Source organism: Trachemys scripta, chromosome 2, assembly GCF_013100865.1.
Source record: "Trachemys scripta elegans isolate TJP31775 chromosome 2, CAS_Tse_1.0, whole genome shotgun sequence".
In the NCBI taxonomy this organism is placed as follows: Eukaryota; Metazoa; Chordata; order Testudines; family Emydidae; genus Trachemys; species Trachemys scripta.
Genome location: NC_048299.1, coordinates 146,765,060 through 146,784,719, shown reverse-complemented (window position 1 = coordinate 146,784,719; position 19,660 = coordinate 146,765,060). Strand labels below are relative to the sequence as shown.

The following is a 19,660-nucleotide window of genomic DNA, read 5'->3' as shown; positions in this document are numbered from 1 at the left end:
GATAGCTTTTTCACTCCAGACAGCAGGATCTTTGTGCAAGCTTCTGAGAGGGCTTTCTAGCTAGTTATCACAATGGAAAGAAAGATCTGTAACAAAGCATGAGCCTCCCCAGACTCTCTCACCACTGCACAAGGTAAATGACAGGGTGATAGGAGCCCCTTCACCACCAATAGCATGGCTACTGGAGATCAGGCAGAATGTTTCCTAGTGTAGACATAACGAAGCTTATTTACACGAGCTTTGCTTATATAGACTGTGTTCAGCCTGGTGTGACCAAGAATGGCAAGTTCCTTGTGTGTAGCTAGTTTACATAGACTTCCTGCACTTGCATGTCCACTGCAGCCATGTAAACAGTGCTCAGGCCTGGGCCTTGAATGATGATATTATCACCTGTATTACAATTATGGCTAAGGCCCCAACCAAGGTCAGGGACCCAGGCTACCATCTCTATTCAGGAACGTATCCCTAGGCAGGACAGCCCTTAAGCATGTCAAATGAGACTTAAGGACATGCCTTAAGTGCTGTCCCGAATAGGGTTACAGAGCCTGGATGTTGGACTCTATTAATTCATTTTTGTGGTGTACTAAAACTGTACTAAAATTACCAACTATCACACATTAAGAGTAAAGTGTTTTCTAGTCCTGCTAGCAGGCTCTGTAGGGAAATCATGTGATCTGGGTCTTCAGCAGTCAGTCTGCAAAGAGTTAGACTAAAGCAAGACAGGGGGAGTCATACTTCTCTGCCGTAGGGAGCAGCCTGCTTTGTCTCTCTCAGGTTTTTTTGGTTGTAACTTGTAAGGGTTCTGGATTCTAAGAAATAAAGCCATGTTACATTGTAACCTTCCAGAAAGAGTGTTTTGTGTTTATATTTATCTTCTGTGTGTATGCTGTGAATGTAGACATTTTTATTTATGCAGATTTATAAAAATGTTAATTAAGGGCATTTATCCATACTCTCAAGATGCCCTTGACAAAACTGAAAATACATCCTAAGTGCAGCAGTACAATATAATATAAACCATCACAAGTAGCTCTTTTGGATTATATCCAGACATGCAGGTTAAAAATAAATGGGATGGGAATCTCTTGACAGTTAACATACTACAGATTCTACCCTGGACACATGATACCCATATGCAGTAAAGTACATTTAACCTTTCCTAAGAGGGACTCCAGCCAACAGCAGGTCTGTTGACTGCCAGTTCTCTGAGAAGTACCATGTGTCAGTTTAAGGGAAGTCTCAGGGATTTGTCACAGTAGTAACCCAGTGTCACTACGTTACCATGTCACCAGGACAATATTAACCAGAGTGCTCAGATTCTATGCTGCCTTCAAAGAGCCTTCAAATTCTATGCTGCTTTTGTCTTTCTAAAAAATACACAAATTGTCTGTCCCTTCCTCCAATTATTACTTCTCTGCTGCTTACTTATTCTTCAGGACACAGTAGTCAATTGTTCACATGCAGAGGCCAACACGGCAAGACATTCCAAAAGCTTGAACGCTTTGTGCTCCAGATTGGTTTTACGCGGAATATTTTGCTGAGACACAGAGACAGATTGCAAGTTCCTTACTCACATGGGTATGATTTACTCACCCAGTTAGACTCTACTGTTTTCATCTTTAAATAAAGAAAGATCCAGCTATCCTTGACCACCACATAACCTAGCCACCACTGGTTGACTTGTCTGTCCAAATATCATTTATTTGTAACAATGGGATCGAGAAAAATGCATTTGAGCATTGAAACACCCAGTCCGACAACTAAATTAAGGATTTATCTATATGGAGAAAATTGACTGGAATACCTATGCAGAATAAGAATGCCCACAAGTGGAGTTATTCTGAAACAGTTATTGTACTTTAAGTTCGCATACACCCTACCTGATTCTAGAATAGATTCCCCATATAGACAAGCCCTAAGCTAAGACCCTGGAAACCTTCAGAAAAATGTATCAAACTGCCTAGTGTTTTTAAAATAAGAGTTATTACAAGTAAACCGCCCCCAGCAGAATGGATGCAGGCTAAGAACTGTACTAAGTTACATAAAATAATTACCTGTCTCCTTCAGAAGCATGCCCACCAACTCTGTTTTTGCATAGACAAATGCTTTAGAAACATTATGTGTTGTATGGGCCTGTGGAGACGTAACTGGACCAGTACTGTTTGTTGTTCTTTGGTTTTTGTTTTTTTAAAGCAGTATCTTTATTCCTGTTTCTAAAGCTGCACACAACTCAAACCTGGCAGCTGGTTGTTAGAATGCCAACGGGACTTAATCATGAGTTCACTGTGCTGCCGTGAGCAAAGAGAGTTGTTTAAAAGCAGTTCCTATGAGAGATTTATTCCTTGCAGATTTAAACAACTATCCCCAGAAAATTTGTTGCATCATCAAGAAATCAACCTAGATACAGGACCACAGCTCTGCCTGTAAGTAGCTTATTTATTTCTCTGCCTGGAATAGTACTTAGCACATGGGTAGTACTAAATTACCTACAACAGTTATCAGATTATAGCAGCTAGAGAAACAGTTATAACTTTTAAAGTGATCGTATTCCAATAATAAACACAGAAGACGTGTAAATGATCCACAGAGATTCAGTGAATAAGATGCCTACCTATACAATAGGTAAGTTGTTGATTAAATATTCCTTAAATAGGTAGGTGCAGTTTGGGTGCTCTAGTTCTTTGTATACTTTATTATTACTATAAATTATTTGTATTACTGTAGCATCTAGAAGCACAGTCACATTATGCTAGGCACTGTACAAACACAAAACAAAAAAGACACTTGTCTTTCTCTCTGAAGCACAATTATGGGAGATAATACTTTGCATGTGTATAGTGCATTCTATCCAAAGGTTTCAGAGTGCCTTTCAATAATTAATTTGGCCTCACAATGCCAGAGAGGAGTAATTATGGCCATTCCAAAAATGGGGAAACTGAGGCACAAACAGGGTTAAGTGACTTGCACATGGCCACACAGTAAGTCAGCAAGTCATGTTTGCCTTCAGAGCTGTTTGGGCTGGAGACTGTAGTGTACTGTAAAAGAAAATAGGCCAGTTCTTCTGCTACTGTAAGTCAGCATAGCTGTGTTGGAGCCAATGGAGCAACACCCATTTACACCAGCTAGGAATATGGCCCTGTGTGTGCATGCAGTGGATTACATCAACCAGCCCATGAGTTTGTGGGTGGAGAAATGGGATCTCAATTTGCAGCAATTTGCTGACAGGATTCATCTTTAGAGGTACTGATTTATATTGATTAACCTGGCCCAGATATTTATTTGCTAGAGATATTACCACTTACGGACTAACCAAATGGATTTGGAAATCCTTCAAAAATATTCAGGAAGCAAGGAAAATCCCCTACTTAGACAGCATGCTCAGCAGAGATCATGAACTCTAAAATATTAATTATCAGCATCACCAATGGCTGGTGCTATTAGATGTAGTTTGCTTGAGGAATCACAGGCTAATTGCATTTTCTTTTTGATCAAATGGAATGCCAAGGACTTGGCTTTGCAACAGTCATGTGTTTGTTGGGAAATGTTCCTAGCTAGAACAAACTGTTCTGTGCCTGTAAAAGTTGAATGACTTCCCAGCAAGGACTTTCCCTGCCCTCCCCTTCCCCTCGTCACTCCTCTATATATTTTGGACTATCAGTTACCTAATAAAATGCACTGTTTGCGTCTATCAGCACCTTGGAGAGCTTTGGCGAACTTCCCCGTGACCTGTGGATTTCATAAGCTCCTGCTTTGCATTAAAACACGAGAATAGTCAACTATAAGCATTTACCCAACCATTCAGACTAATTGCATGAGCATTCTCTTGTGCTGTTTCCGTGCTATTCTTATATCAACAAGATCAGATCTTCATCACCCTGATTCTTTGTTAAAAAGTCCTCCAGCATTTTACAGAAGAGGAGAAGCCCTTCAAGGAGCTCGGTTTAAAACTCGAATTTAACAGAGAATTAGGCCTCTGGTGTGGAATTTATAGGACAGTTTAAGAAACCTATAGAATGATTTAGACCTTGTCAACAAATGGTAAAGTTTTTTTTATATGACAGGCACAAACAATCAAAAATCTCAGCTAGTTGAAAACTCACAGCCAGCCGCCTTGGAGAACATCTCCAATTCTGCAGTTCTTCTCCAGCAAGTCTCCCATTGAGTCTATGGGACTGAACCCTTGACCCCCAATTTTCATTTTTAGTAAGGTTCCTTTTTCACTGCTTTGGCAAAGGGGCTTTAGTGTAAATGAGAAATCAGGCCTTAAGTTTCTACATGTAACTTACTTGATATAAATGGACATTAGTATAGTATTTGGTTATTTGGACAGGAGTAATCTATGTGCGCTAATGGCCAAATGGATCTTCTTAGAATCAATGGCCAGGTCCAAAAGATAACCAATAGATTTTGCTGGATCGGCCCCTCATAATTTTCCTAACATTTCTTTTCCCTTTTGTTTACAGCCACAGAGGTTCCTGGAAGCCTGCTCTCATTTTCCTTCTCCTCTGAGTATGTACATGCTACACAAGCCAATGGCATTTACTCATGTGCTTTACCATATGCTGATGCATGCAGTGTGAATGTCTATATAGGAGCTGGAATAAAAACTATGGGATTTCAGTGGCAATTTAAGCAGTTAGAAAGAAATGACCTCAGTATTTGGGTCATACTCTATTTCGCTTCTGAATTCATTTCACAGTTAGTTTAATGTAGATTATAGATTAATAGATGATAAAACCAGCAGGGATCATTGTGATCATCAAGTCTGACCTCTTGTATAACACAGGCCATAGGACTTTTTGAATTAATTCGTGTTAGAACTAGAGCATCTCTTTTATGTTTGGCTTACGCAACTCCCTCAGCAACCAAGCATCAGTGAATCAATCTGAGTCCAATTTCTCCACTGCCTTGCACCTGTGTCATCATCTATGCCTGTGAAGCTGGGTGCAAGCTGCTGCCATTAATCTGGTGGCATTTTATACATGTTCACGTTGCCCAGGGACACAAGAGGTAAAGCATCATAGGGAAAAAAATCTAATCATCCACAGTATTGAACTTCTGGTTCCATTTTTTAACTAAATCTTATTTAAAATATTTGTTTACGTAGGTGAAGGAGGGGGATTTTTATTTTGTTTCCAGCTGCAATTATGAAAGGGTTTACTTTAGTGTTACGGGAACAGCTGCCGTCTGGAAAATTCAACCACTCCAGATGGCCACTGGAGCATTTAACTCTTTTGGAGCCTGGGTGACCAAAATCAGTTCTCTGTGCCCAAAGCATTCAGACACAACATATAGCAGTCAACAGAAATGGGATTTTCTTTGTTTCTTTATACGATAAAACCTGGATAAAGCATGTGCATTTTTCAATGTGATAATAAAACTGGTCACCAATGAATAGGCTCCACAGAGTACACACTCAGCTTGCTATCATTTTATTTATCTTTCTATCCATCCATCCATCCATAGGGGTAGGTTTACTAGCTCCTAGTAGTTCTTGCTTTATTTGCCTTCTGGGTTTTGAGCCTTTATGGTTCACATTTTCAAGCTTTCCACCATACCCTTTTTTAGCTCTCATGGTTAATCTTTTTTTTAAATGAATCATAGAATATCAGGGTTGGAAGGGACCTCAGGAGGTCATCTAGTCCAACTCATTGCTCAAAGCAGGACCAATCCCCAATCTTTGCCCCAAATTTTGAAAGCAGAGATTCTCACATAATCACATGACTCCAGGAGCTTGAACTTTAAGAAAAATGCCGAATATCATGAGACAAGTCACAAGAGTTGGCAACACAGAGCTTCACAGCTGTAACTGAGGGAAGAATCTGCTCCACATGTGTTAAAATAAGGAGGCATTTAGGAGATGGGGTGATGGTTCAAAATTAGTCACTCCAAATTCATATATTTTGTCCTTAAAATTACCGAGACAGGTACTACCAAGCAAGCCCTCAATAACAGGTCAATGCCCATTTGCAATGAAGAGAAACAATCTGGAAAAAGACAAACAGATCCTGGTTAGGGAGGGGTAGCTAGCACACGGGAGTAGGAGTCATGGTTTCTCTGTTATCCTGGCAATCACCAAGCTTCATGCAGATGACCCTCTGCATTCACAAACTCTGACATCTCTCCACTGAGCTGTTTTGTTTTCTGCAGCACTACAAATCCTGCTTTTGAGTAATATGGAATCCTCAAGAATTGCAGGGGGTGGGGGGAATCATTCTGGCACAGGACTGCAGAAAGTCTGTGCAAATTGCCAAAACAGCAGTGTTACCAACTCATGATTTCTACCAAAAGTCTAACAATATTTGATGTTTTACTTAAAACCCCAGTTCCTGTGAGGAGAACCTCAGCACTCTCTTCTTTTTCTTTTCTTTTTTTTTATTATTAAAGTGGGTCCTTTGGTAGTTGCAGAGAAAATCTTGAAGACATGAGCCAAGTACACCCCACCATCTCAAAAAACAGAAGGCAAACAAAGAGAATGCAACATTTAAAATCTCATGATTTTAAAGCTAATTTCAGGATTCTTTTCAGACCTCACTCTGGGTTGTTGAGCATTTTGGATTGGCCATACTGTAAAAGGCCCTGTGCGCAGGAGTGGTTTTTCTCCCTAGGTGTGAAGAAAGCTCTGCACAGGGATCAGCTGGGACTCCACGTTCAACTTTCCTTATGGAAGATATGCATTAGCCAAACAAGTTATTGGGCTCAATAAGGAGGTTGCAGAGTGAAATTTAATGGCCTGTGATATACAGAAGGTCAGACTAGACCGGTGATTCTCAACCAAGGGTACGTGTCAACCAAGGGTACAGAGGTCTTCCAAGCAGGGCCGGCTCTAACTTTTTTACCACCTCAGGCAAAAAAGAAGAGCGCCGCCCCACCGCCCCCCCCCCCCCGAGCGCCGCGCTGCCCCAACCCTCACCCCCCCATCCGAGCGCCGCGCTGCCCGAAGCCCCAACTCCCCAGCGCTGCGGAAACAAAAAAAAACCCTCCAGCGCTGCTCCTACGAACCAAAATAAATAAATAAATAAAAACCCGAGCGCCGCCCTGCCCCAAGGTGCCACCCCAAGCACGTGCTTGTGGGCTGGTGCCTGGAGCCGGCCCTGCTTCCAGGGGATACTCAACTCATCTAGATCAGTGGGTTGTAGCCCCTGGGGGAGTCATGGGACAGCTTTGGGGGGTTGCAAGTGCAAGGTCGACAGTAGAGGGTGGCAAGCAGGGAAAATGCCTGGGGTTTCACACCATAGGGAACTCCACAAAGTTAGGTTATATTCTTTAGCCCCACTGCCTGGGGCTCAGGCTTCAGACAAGGCTCACAAGTGAAAGACAGGCTCTCAAGTATCACACTGAACTGTAAATACAATATTTATAGTGCAATGGATTTATTTTATCATTAGAAGGTAAAAATGAGAGAGAGTCCGCCAGTTTTCAGCAATAGCGCACTGGGACACTTCTGTATTTTTATGTCTGATTTGGTAAGCAAGTTGTTTTTAAGTAAGGTGAAATTTGGGGGTACACAAGTCAAATCGGACTCCTGAAAGGGATACAGTTGTCTGGAAAGGTTGAGAACTACTGGGCTAGATGATATGATGATTCCTTCTGGCCTTAAACTGTGGAATCTATTAATTAAAAAGGTGGGGGGCAGGGAAGGAGGTCAGGTCATGAGAATCTCTCAGTGCTTCATTTTAGCCATGTGTATAATTAAGAGTGTAATAGCCACAGGGGCTGCCAGGCTTAGAATACTTGGAAAGGTTTGAATGAAGGGGAAATGCGTTAATGTGCAAAGCGTTATCTTCCCAAGGCTTTATGATGAAGAGCAAGGAAGAAAATATCACAAAAACTAATTTGACATAGGCTCTTTTAATTAAACTATGACTCAGTTTCTAGGAAATAGAAATCCTGTTTTATAGCTGTCCTAAAAAGGAAGACACTGATTTTTGCTACCAGATAGATATGCCATTTAAAATCCAACAGTGAGCAGGTACCCAGAATTGTTTTCCTCCAACCCAGCCCTGTAATAATTCAGAATTAGATATCTGTACTCCCTCTCAAGGTGGCTTATTGCCCACTCCCAGCAAGGCTGAATCTGGAAAATGTTCAGACGGGAGATCGTCAAGGAAAACCTAAGGCAGGGGTCGGCAACGTTTGACACGCGGCTTGCCAAGGTAAGCACCCTGGCGGGCCGGGCCAGTTTATTTACCTGCTGACGCGGCAGGTTTGGCCGATCGCGGCCCCCACTGGCCGCGGTTCGCCGTCCCGGGCCAATGGGGGCGGCGGGAAGCAGCGCGGGCGAGCGATGTGCTGGCCGTGGCTTCTCGCTGCCCCCAGGACGGCGAACCACGGCTAGTGGGGGCCGCGATCGGCCAAACCTGCCGCGTCAGCAGGTAAATAAACTGGCCCGGCCCGCCAGGGTGCTTACCCTGGCGAGCCGCGTGCCAAACGTAGCCAACCCCTGACCTAGGGTATGGCATTGGTGATTCAATAGATGTTACATATCATTGTTTATTATTATTATTAAAATAACTACCACTATATAGCACTCTTCAAAGTGCTTTACAAAGGAATTAAGTATCATTATCCCCATTTTACAGATCGGGAAACTGAAGGGACTTGACAAAGGCCAATGGCAGAGGCAGGACTAGAATCTCGGTCTCCCCATCCCAGTCCAGTGTTCTATCCACTAGACAACACTGCCTTCTTAAGCACTATTAGTCAGCTGTTGTGTTTCACCCTACAGGTAGGTGAAATTATTATTTGTGTATTTATAAGGCCATATTCCATCAGAGCACTATCGATCTGCAACTGCCAGGAACCTTTTGGAGTGAGTGACTCCAAATTTGACTTTCTGCAATCCCACAGAAAGGTCACTTTGCAGAAATTTACAACACAGGAAAGGATGGGGCCTACGGGTCGGGTTGTGTGGTTGCCTTCCCCACACCTACATAACAAATAAAGCCAAAGTTCAAAGTCACTTTGGCTTGGGCAAGCCCCTTCTCCCCCATGCCTTAGTTTTTCCACCTGTAATAATAATACTGACCTCCTTTGTAAAGTGATCTTTGAGATCTCTGAATAAAAAGCACAATTAAAAAAAAAAAACTAGGTGTTGTTATTATTAAAGGGGTGAACTTAGCTTCTAACTCCGAGTCTGTGTGCTTTGATGAGAACAGGGTACGGATTCAGCCTACGCTGAACCACTAGACAGCAACCCAGCACAACTTGCCAAGTAATGAGCTTTTCCTCACACTGTAAGAATAACAATTCTCACGCTGAATGTGTTCTTAATTCCTTCCCAGCTGCCCCAAAACAATCCAAAGTAAGTTAACAATGGAAAGGTTGCAAGCCCGTCCCTTAGGGATCTACATGAGCAAGAACTTAAATCAATGAATTAAAAGGTAAATTTACAAAAAAAAAAAAAAATGATTAGGCCTCCAACTACTTCCATTCAGTGCTTTCCTTTTCTACTGTACCTGCAGTACCAAAAGAGCCAGAGACCTCATTCATCTGCCACCGATTCCAGTTAAAATAAAACCACTGAATGATGGAAAGGATCAATCCACACACAACCATGTTCCATCCTGTTTAGCTATCACAACTACAGGGGACAGCCAATATTTTTTAGCTTTGCTTCAGGGCAAACAGCCTGTTAATGTTTGTTTGGTTTTTGTTTTTTGTTTTTGTATTGTTTATGGACTTGTACTTCCTGGAGCATTAATGGATTTCATTCTTATCTAATGCATTTTGTAGCTATCACTTTTTCTGGCTTTGTTTTGGTAACTTCAAGGGGGAAAAAAAAAAAGACTACTCAGTGCTTATAGCGTTTTTCATGTTCAGAGCACTGTACGAACAAATCCTCAAAACACTGTGGGAGGCAGGTTAGTGAGCAGTAAGTATTACTCATTCATATAGTCCATAGAGATTAAAAAAAAAAAAAAAACTGGAATGCTGCCCTGGCAATGAGGGATGAGGAATCTCCCCGCAAAGGTGGAGGAGGAGAAACCATGTACATCCAAGGCTGGGGATGGGGGGGCGCCCTGGCCACCACTCCCTAGAGGAAATGGTGGTGGTCAGTGACTCCCTTCTAAGGGAGAAGGAAGCATCCATGTACCAGGATGACCTGGCATCCCAGGAGGTGTAGTGCCTATCAGGGGCCCATATCTGAGACATTACAGAATGATTGCTGACCCTCTGGCTACTACCCCATGGGGACACTAATGAAACTCTGCAGGGTATGACCCTGAGCAGATCAGAAGTGACTATAGGGCTCTGGGAGGGAGGGTGAAGGAGTTGGGGGCACAGATGGTGTTCTCATCTGTCCTTCTGGTCAAGGGTAGGGGCCCAGGCAGAGACCGACACATCCTGCAGATGAATGCATGGCAGAGCAGATGGTGTTGCTAGGAGGGCTTTGGCTTCCTTGATCATGGGATGCTGTTCCAAGGACTGCAGAACGGAGTCAGGGTTCACCTAGCAAAGAAGGGGAATGGTATCTTCAGATACAGACTGGCTAACCTAGCGAGCTGGGCTTTAAACTAGGTTAGATGGGGGCAAGACATAAAAAGCCCACAGTTCAGTCCAAAACAGAGACCTACGTGGACGGTTGGAATCTGGGGGAAACATGGACAATCACAGCAGGGACAAAGGAAAGACAAGAAGGAATACAGAGGGACAATCTACAAAGATCTAGATATCTGTATACTAGGGCAGGAAGTAAGGGGAATAACCAGGAAGAAATAGAAATACAACTGAATAATCACAATTATTACACAATCAGCAGACCAGATGGGATCATTCACGTGACTAGAATAATGGTATAGAAGGCCAGGCAGAGGAAAAAAGGGAGTAGTTGCTTTGTGTATCAAAGATGTATACACCTGCACTGAGGTTGAGATAGAAGTGAGAGACAGATCTGTTGAAAGCCTCGGAGTAAGAATAAAAGGGTAAAAAACAAGGGTCATGGTAGGGGCTCTATTATAGTCTATCTAACCAGGAAGAAGAGGTAGATGAGGCTTCCCTCCCCCCCCAATAGCTAACAAAATCATTCACAGCACTGGACTTGGTGGTGATGGCGGACTTCAACTACCCAGACATCTGATGGGAAAATAACACAGCAGGGCACAGATTATCCAACAAGTTCTTGGAATGTATTGGAGACACCTTTTTATTACAGAAGGTGGAGAAAGCGCCTTGGGGGGAAGGCTGTTCTAGATTTGATTCTGACAAATAGGGAGGGACTGATCAAGAATTTGAAGATGGAAGGCAGCTTAGGTGAAAGTGATCATGAAATGACAAGTCCATGATTCTAAGGAATGGTGGGAGGGAAAACAGCAGAATAAAAACAATGAACTTCAAGAAGGCAGACTGTAGCAAACTCAGAGAATTGATAGCTAAGATCCCATGGGAAGCAAGTCTAAGAGGAAAAAAATGTTCAGTACAGCTGGTATTTTTTGAGAGAGAGATTATTAAGGGTACAAGAGCAAGCTATTCCAATGCATACTACACTTCTTATCTTTCATAAGAGACCACCGTGGCTTAATCAGGACATCTTCAATCAACTAAAACTCAAAAAAGAGTTGTGTGAAAGGTCAAATGACAAAGGATGAATATAAAAAAACAACACAAGCATGTAGGGACAGAATTAGAAAGGCACAAAATGAGATTAAACTAGCTAGGGAGATAAATGATAACAAGATAGCATTCCAATACATATATTTGAAACAAGAGGAAGACCAAGGACAGCATAGGCCCATTACTCAATGAGGAAGGAAAAACAACAACAGAAAATGCAGCAATGGGCAAAGAGTTAAATGCTTTTTTTGTTTCAGTTTTCATAAAAATAGTTATCGGTGATCGGATGACTAACCGTGAACATCAGTATAAATCAGGGGTTCTCAAGCTGGGGGTCATGACCCTTCAGGGGGTCATGAGGTTAGTATGTGGGGGGTCGCGAGCTGTCATCCTTCAGCTGACCCAAACCCCATTTTGCCTCCAGCATTTATAATAGTGCTAAATATAAAAAATATATTTTTAATTTATAAGGGCGTCTTCAAGTCAGCAAGGCCTGTTGAAATACATACTAATATACTTAAGGAACAGGCTGAAGAGATATCTGAGCCATTACCAATTATCTTTGTGGAATCATGGAGGATGGGAGAGACCCCGGAGGACTGGAAAAGGGCAAATAAAGTACCTAATATAAAAAAGGGGAATAAGGACAATCCGGGGAATTATATACCAATCAGTTTAACTTCAGTACCAGGAAAGATAATGGAGTAAATAGTCAATCAATTTGTAAGCACTTAGAAGATAATGAGCTAATAAGTAACAGTCAACATGGAATTGTCAAGAACAAATCATGATAAACCAACCTAATATCCTTCTCTGGCAGGATAACAAGCCTTATGCATAGAGGGGCAAGCAGTAGATGTGATTTATCTCAACTTCAGTAAGGTTTTTGATATTGTCTCACATGACCATCTCACAAACAAATCAGGGAAATATGGCTTAGGTGAGCTTACTGCAAGGTGGGTGCACAATTGGTTGGAAAAACATACTCAGAGTGTAGTTACCAATGGTTCACAATCAAGTTGGGAAGGGCATATCAAGTGGAGTCCCGAAGGGATCTGTCCTGGGTCTGGTTCTTTTCAATATCTTCATAAATTATTTGGATAATGGCAAAGACAGTACACTTATAAAGTTTGCAGACAATACCAAGCTGGGAGGACAGGATTAGAATTCAAAATGATCTTGAGAAATTGGAGAAATGGTCTGAAATAAATAGGATGAAATGCAATAAGGACAAAGGCAAATAATTATACTTAGGAAGGAATAATCAAAATGGAAATGACTGCTTAGGAAGAAGTAGTGCAGAAAAGGTTCTGGGGGTTATAGTGGATCACAAACTAGATACGAGTCAACAATTTTAAACTGTTGCCAAAAAAAAAAACAAAAAAAACCCCACCATCATGCTGGGATGTATTAGCAGGAGTGTTGTAAGTGATACATGAGAAATAATTCTTCCACTCTTCTCAGCACTGATAAGGCCTCAACTGGAGTATTGTGTCCAGTTCTGGGCACCACACTTCAGAAAAGATGTGAACAAATGGGAGAAAATTCCAGAGGAGAGCAACAAAAATGATTAAAAGATCTAGCAAACAATGACTTACGAGGAAAAATTGAAAACATTGGGTTTGTGTAGTCTGGAGAAGAGATAACTGAGGCAGGACCTGATAACAGTATTTGAGTACATAAAAGATTGTTGTAAAGAGGACGAATAATAAATTGTTTTCCTTAACCACTGAGAACAGGACAAGACGTAATAGTCTTAAATTGCAGCAAAGGAGATTTAGGTTAGATGTTAGGAAAAACTTCTTAACTGTAAAGGTTGTTAAGCAGTGTAACAAATTACCAAGGAAGGTCGTGGAATCTCTGTCACTGGAGGTTTTTAAGAACAGATTAGACAAACACCTGTCAGGGATGATCTAGATAATACTTGTTACTGCCTAAGTGCAAAGGACTGAACTAGATGACCTATTGAGGTCCCTTCCAGCCCTACATTTCTAGAATTCCATTTTACTGATGGGGAAACAGAAGCAGGGAGGTTAAGTGATTTGACAAAGGCCACAGAAGTAGCCACTGTCAGAGCTGAGATTAAGTTGAGTATCAGGAACAGTTTCCTAATGGAGAGATCTGTAAGACTGTAAAATAGCCTCTGGTTACAAGTTCCATCCCAAGAGACGTTTGAAATTGGACTGTTCAAAACAATGAAAAAAATACATTTCAGGGTGCAAACCTGCATTGAACACAGAGGCTTAACTTCTATGATAAAAATACAAGCTGTTTAAATATAGTGAAAGAAAAAGCAATGTTTTTCATTTAATTGGTGTTTCTCAACAACATTTTATTGCTATAGTTTGGAGCTAATAATTAGAACAATTAATAATTTGCATTTATAAAATTATAGCACCATCGATCAAAGCACTTTACAATTATTAGAATTTTAGGATCTAGTCTACAGACCTTGAAAAATCAATAGAAAAATTCCCATCGACTTCAGTGAGTTTAGGATTGGGGTTCTAAGAAGGTTTTCCCATCTCCCAAGTGTTTTACAAACATGATAGGCCAGAACCTCAGCTGAAGCCAATGGAATAACACTGATTTATATGCATTGAGGATCTGGCCCATTAAAATTAATTCTAAACATCTCTGTGAAGTACAACTGATGACATATTTCCGCTGAAGGTACCCCTCCAAAAAAACCCTCACAAAATCTATTGAAAAATACTGGAAAACAAGACATGTGGGATCATGTGACTGCAGCACATTTGCACCAAGGATGAATTTGGCCTCTTAGCATAGGAAACAACCATCCAGTCCAACATGCCTTCACTTGTTGACCTTAATCACACTCAACCCTTAAAATTGCTTTCTACTCCGGAAATAAATATTGACTTCAATACTGTATATTCAAATTCAAGCAATGCAAAGTGCATCCCATTTTCATGGCAGGCAGCATTTATCCTGTTGAACTTTATCTTGTCAGAAGGATAAACATATACGTGGTACGGTACAACCGAAATCCTCTTATATGCTGTGATCTCTCTCTCTCTCTCTCTCTCTCACACACACACACTCAGACTACCCCAGAGTCAAACCTATTTATTTTGCTTCCTAGTCATAAAGGGTGAAAGTCACCCTTATGCAAAAGGACAGCAAGGGCCTATACATCAATTTAATCCCCACTTATACCCTCAGAATTGGACATAAGTGAGAGTTGATTACACCAGGATGTGCAGTTATGCTTGTTTCATTTGCAAAATGTGTAGCTGAACACAGGTTAAATTGAACAAGTGAAACTTTATTAAACCATGTGGACAGCACTGTCCACATGGCTGAGTTGCTTTCAGCCTAACTCCCTGGTACCCCACATTCCCTGTTCCCCTGGTGTCCCATCAATAACAGTCCCTCCAGAAAACATGGGCCCTCTGACTCCAGTTCCACTGATTATGATACAGAAAGTGACTCCAAAAAGTGACACTAAAAATTGTGGCCTTTCATATGGGCTTTCACTTTCTTCTGATCACATTTCCTCAGTTTACAAGTGGTTTCCTCCCCCGCAGTTGCTGGTGCCACAAACTCATTCTGAAACTAGAAGTCACGCTGAGTTCCTTCTGGCTTGACCATCGCCAAAAATAACAAAAGATTCCACAATCAGGATGGAGTTAATTATTCGGTTGATGTGTGGAGCAGAGTAGAAACCACCTGTGTTTATCAGAAGGGATAATAGAAGTAAAGAACAGGAATAAAAATCTGTGTTGCCAACTCTCGTGATTTTATCATGAGTCATGTGATTTTTAATGTTTTTCTAATGGCCAAGCTCCTGGGGTCAAGTGATTACATGAAAATCTCATCTCAGCTTCCCTGTTTAAATATTTAGATATTCTTATAGCTAGACATTTTTTCCTAAATACTGGAATAAGTTACCAAGGGAACAGGTTTCAGAGGGGTAGCCGTGTTAGTCTGTATCAGCAAAAACAATGAGGAGTCCTTGTGGCACTTTAGAGACTAACAAATTTATTTGGGCATAAGCTTTCGTGGGCTATAACCCACTTCATCAGATGCATGGAGTGGAAAAATACAGTAGGCAGGTATAAATATACAGCACACTACCAAGGGAACTTTGTCAAAACCTTCCCAGGCTTGTCTCATAATACAGTCTTCATACATATTAACAAGGCCTGCAGACAAAATACACCTTTATCTCACACCCTTCCCAGTTGAAAACTTCTCAGTGTCATCTTCTGTTGTTTGCACCAGGGCCTGTTGGTGGTGGTGAAGACTTTCAATGACTTCAGTGACATGCTTTGGAATCCCTATGTCTGTCAGCATCCTCCAAAGACAGTATCAAATGCTTCTGAGTAGTCAATGAAGCATGGTCAATGGGTGACTGTACTTACTGCATTTTTCAATGATGCGACGGGTATTTGCAATTTGGTCACATGTGCCTCTGCCCTCACAGAAACAAACTTATTGTGGTGGTAGTTCTGCTTTTATTCTTCGCTTCATGCTATCTTAGATTATGTAGAATAGAACTTTGCTCACATGCGATGTCAGGGAGATGAGATAACAGTTACTACTATTACTAACCCACATATTTGCACAGAAAATCTTGGAAATGATCTGAGCGTACCCTAACAGCTCAGGAACCAGAAAGTGAAGCAGTACTCAAAGCTGTTGGGTTTTTTTAAATGTGATTTTGACTCATGATTTTTGAATGGTTAGGCTTGGCAGTACTGCAAAATTTTGGTTTTGTTAATAAAATAGATCATTATAAGATCTGCACAGATCAGCTCTGTTGAGCAGAAAGATACCATTTTCACACGGGCCTGATGCAAAGCCCTCTGAAGTTAAAATCAATTTCCTGGGCTTGAGACTGATCAGTTAGAAATCAAGGCGGGCAAATAACTGATCTTCCAGTTCAGCCAAGCAAATCAGAAAAAAGGAAGTCCAGAAACAAAAAAGGTTTCATTCTGTTCCAAAAATTGTTTGGAATTGATCAGTAAATCCGAAATGTATCACCTGGGAGATAGATGTGGGTTCAAACCCCTATCCTCCCAGGTGAGTGACTATAGAGTCAATCTCTCTTTGGCCTAGTGAATACTTAAGTATTTATAAAAATGGAACAGCTTCTGCACTTCCACATCCCAGGAAAATGCTCTAAACCACTGGGCTAAAGGTTATAAAGTGGGCTGAATGGACACACACACACAAATGTTCTACAACTGCAACAATTTGGGTCACATTCGCGAATAATTTTGGGTGGACAGACACTGCATTTTTTGGCAAATAAGGTATTTGTCTGAAAAATGTTGCCAATCCGTAGTTTGAAGTCTCAGTTTTTAAACACAGTTGGCTAGAAGAAAGAGACTGGGATGAGATACCAAGATCTTCCTATGTCTACATTTTGAGTATTTGGGCCCTGATCCTCCATCCAGAAGTTAATTGCAAGATTCCCATGCGCTTCAGTAGGCACTGGATCAGGCCCTTGCTGACTAAAGGTGATTGGACTCAGTAAATGTGTCAAAATTCCATCTCAGACTGTCTCCAATCTAATTCAGTTTCCTCTGCTTTTGGATTTCAAAGATCAGTGAAATGCGCAGTCTTGTGGATGAGACATAAAAATCAAAGTCCAAGCCATTGTGGTTACTAATAGCTTCCGTAATAGTAGAGGTGTTAGCCACAATATCTGGCCTAAATTCCCACTTGAATAATAGCAATTTGCTGCTTTAGTTAACCCTGGGCCTCTGGTTTCAGGAGGATACATCCATCTTGATATCATATGTTGATAACCAGTTCCCATATTTCACCCACAGCGGTGGTTGTTTTTCAATCGTAGATGTAGGGAAACCAAAGTATGATTTGTGAAATATTATGTATTTTCATGCAGAGCAGTTTGTTAAGCTTGTGACATAGTTTGGGAGTCCTTTGACGTGAAATAAGCGCTATAAATGCTGTAGTATATACTCTAGAGAGATACATATATGCATGTTTGTATACATGTGGAAGTAAAGGTGACATATTTATGTGCACAAACTAAAATCCCCTAATATTTATAGAGTATTTATTTATATATGTATTTATAGTCTATAAATATTAAAGGATTTGTTTTGGTTTGTGCACATAAAAATATCACTTGTACTTCTAAGAGATTTAAAAATGGATTCAGTCATATATTACTTTGCATAATAATAAAAATCATGTTTTGCTGCAAAATGGACCCAAAATATTTGTTTTTATTTTTTGGTTGGCTCATTTTGCGTTTTATATTGTTCATTGTTTGGGTTTTCCTACAAAACTAATGTTTATCTATTGTAAGACATGGGAGAACTTCTATTAAGAGAAGAGCTGGTTGGAAAAAAGGAAATTTCCATCCTGCAGAAAATTCCAATATTTCAGAATTTGTTTTCACTCTGAATTGGAACCATAAACCCAATTTTTTTTCCACAAAAAATTGAAATTCTGAAAAAAATCTGATTTGGAAACATGGAAAAGTTTCATTTTATCAAAACAATATCAATATTAAATATGATGTTAAAAAGTTACACTGTAAACGTCAAAGCAGAATGAAATGGGAAAATCAAAATGATTTGACCAGCTTAGTTATGAGCGAAACTAACAGTTTAAAGTGTTTACATTGCTGAAGTAAAAGGCATTTGAAACGTTATTTTGGCTTTCTTCTTATGGTGTCCTAGATGATTCTCTCTCTTCCTCTCTCTCAATGGAGTTCTGTGAAGATTCCATATAACATGTAAGCTACTTTGAAGATACTTTATTCTGACATATTATTAATAATTCACACTCAGAGGGTATTTTTCCATTTAAATGATAGACAAGAAGAATATAAAGAGATTCTCAAGATAACAGCATGTGTGGAATAGAGCAATATCTTTCAGAATGGCTAATGGAAAAAGAAAAATTTGGGTTTTATCTGATGGGAATTCTGAGTTAGCTTGGTAGGACTGTGTGCAAAGATTTGAGAGAGATGGTGAAATAAATTCACTGAGGTGCAAAGGGTCAATGGACATCTTCTGCTCCATGTAGGTCCCCTTTATATCCCAAAACCAGAGTTTAGGCAATATGTAAGTGGTCCACAAGCTTTGCGTCAGCTCTCTGCACAGGGGTGAATTTCACTCCTATGTTATTAAGGATATTTAGTTTAATGGAGTTGTGCCCCCTTGCACCATCAGTGGGCATGACTGTGTGAGAACAGAAGCTTTTGTTGCTATGAATGGAGGGTTATCTGTCCCCAACCCTGCGTTTTAGGCTCTTTTGCCTTATATCCGCCTGGTAAGAGTCATTAGGCAACCGGCGTTGGGGGGTGGAAGTAGAGAACAAAAACAAAACACACAAGAAACCCTGTAGCAACTTTAACTATGGCTACGTCTACATTACAAAGGCTATGTCACCATAGCCGCCTAGCATAGATGCAGCATACGCCAACAGGAGAGGAGTACTGTCAGTGTACCAATGTCATCTCCCCAAACAACTGGAGCTTTCGTGACAGATGCTCTCTTTTGTCGGCACAGCTGTGCCTATACTGGGATGTGTTTTTTCCCCCCCACGCACTCCTGACTAACACATAGATATGCTAATGTAGGTTTTAAGTGTAGACCAGGCCTATGGAATTTCTGTCACTCGTCCATAGTGCGAGAGTTTGCTGTTTTTAAATAAGTCATTGTTTGAAGAGGACAACTTTCTCAGGCTGTTTATTATTTACACTCCACTCTGCTTAGGCAATTAAAAATACACGTCAGTTTCCTTTTATTTCTATCCCTTTCCATTTTCAAAACCATGCACCAGCATCACACAGTTGTTGGTTTTTTTGGTTGGTGGCGGTAAGTTTTTGTTTGTTTGTTTTTTGGGGTTTACAAACAAATTTTGAGCTTAAAAATAAGTGACAGAATCCCTTAATATTCCCCCCGCCATTACTCTCCACCCCAATCTTAAAAGTTTTTGAATCAAATCCCTAAAAATATTGCAAAACTATTGATCCAGATCCTCGGCTACTGTCAGGGCCGGCTCTAACTTTTTTGCCGCCCCAGGCAAAAAAGAAGAGCACCTCCCGCCGTAACACCCCCCGCCACCCCCCCCCCCCCCCCCCCCCCCCCCCCCCCAC

The 19,660-nt window shown here is 40.9% G+C and overlaps 1 protein-coding gene across 1 annotated transcript in view; it reads left to right on the top strand.

The window, feature by feature from the left end:
* The first annotated feature begins 2,279 nt into the window (after nucleotides 1-2,279).
* Nucleotides 2,280-19,660, top strand: part of PRNP (prion protein) — a 30,955-nt gene continuing 13,574 nt past the window's right edge. Inside the window, exons 1-3 of the mRNA XM_034761797.1 lie at nucleotides 2,280-2,423; nucleotides 4,464-4,509; nucleotides 8,583-8,728. The gene's annotated coding sequence lies outside the window, so the exon portion shown is untranslated. The remainder of the gene's footprint in view (nucleotides 2,424-4,463; nucleotides 4,510-8,582; nucleotides 8,729-19,660) is intronic.